We start from the raw sequence: 986 nt of genomic DNA, 5'->3' as shown, positions 1-986 counted from the left end.
CTGAGCCTGGGAGGAGAAACAGCATCTGCGTGCCAAAACTTGAGGCTTTAATCAAATTTCAGTCCTTCAGCCTTCCTAGAGAATCGTCACAGCAGTGAAAATGCTCAAGTGTTTCTCCTTTGCTTCTGATAGCTCCAGGAAATTTTTTTCTTTGTGAAAAAAGCAATGAGAGTTTTTATTTAGTTTCTGAATTTCCTTTAGTCAACTGTGACGTAACATTCCAACCACTTTCAAGCTTCCAGTTTTTTGATCTTCCCAGTAGCCCAGAGCCCTGCTTTCCAAAGCGGGCTTTTGAATACTCAGAGATGGAGGCAGCGAATTAGACCCTCAGCTAGCAGCTGCTGACCATGGAAGTCTGTTCGGGGGCTTGTTCAGGCACTGGAGTAGAAATCTGCCCACTGCGCACTCAGAAATGAGATCCTGCAGAGTGGCGCAAATAAGGCGGCATCTACGAGCCAGGCAAAAATACCCACTGCTGCCTCTACCAACTATCCCTTAGGGATCCTTATGGGAAGGACAGCAAGGAGGAGGGTGGGGACGGTCTTGGCGTTGGTGCAAACCCACGTAAGACCACAGAGGTTGCGCAGGTATCCGTAAGAGCATGGATTGCACTGTGGCAGTTTTGCTGAGTAGTGCTGGTCAGGGAAGGAGAAAAAAAGGCAGTGGGTTTCTGGATCTCCCGATCTCCAGTGGGTTGCAGATCCAGAAAAAAAGTGACTTGTCACTTCTTACCACACAGAGAAAATGTAGATGTCTGTCACTGAGGTACAATAAACCACTTATGAAAGGCACTTCTAGGAAAAAAACCCCGACTTTAAAAGTGCCAACCTGTATGAAAGCTTAAGGAGAAAAAATGGCAGGTAAATCTGTCAAAGCGGTTTCCTGTAAGCTCTTGGAGTCTTGCTAACATTTCAGTGGCAAATAGCTTTGTGTTTATGGTTTTCTTAGGATTCGACAACATTGGCAAGGCCAGGGTACAAAAGTGG

At 46.1% G+C, this 986-nt stretch overlaps 1 protein-coding gene across 1 annotated transcript in view; it reads left to right on the top strand.

Moving 5' to 3' along the window:
* The window catches only part of LOC104491406 (protocadherin Fat 4-like), a 34163-nt gene that overhangs the window by 691 nt on the left and 32486 nt on the right, over positions 1-986 (top strand). The window lies entirely within an intron of this gene.

Source organism: Buceros rhinoceros, unplaced genomic scaffold (genome assembly GCF_000710305.1).
Source record: "Buceros rhinoceros silvestris isolate BGI_N320 unplaced genomic scaffold, ASM71030v1 scaffold21423, whole genome shotgun sequence".
NCBI classification, from domain to species: Eukaryota; Metazoa; Chordata; class Aves; order Bucerotiformes; family Bucerotidae; genus Buceros; species Buceros rhinoceros.
Note: the sequence above shows the minus strand (reverse complement) of the source record. Positions and strands in the feature narration are given on the sequence as shown.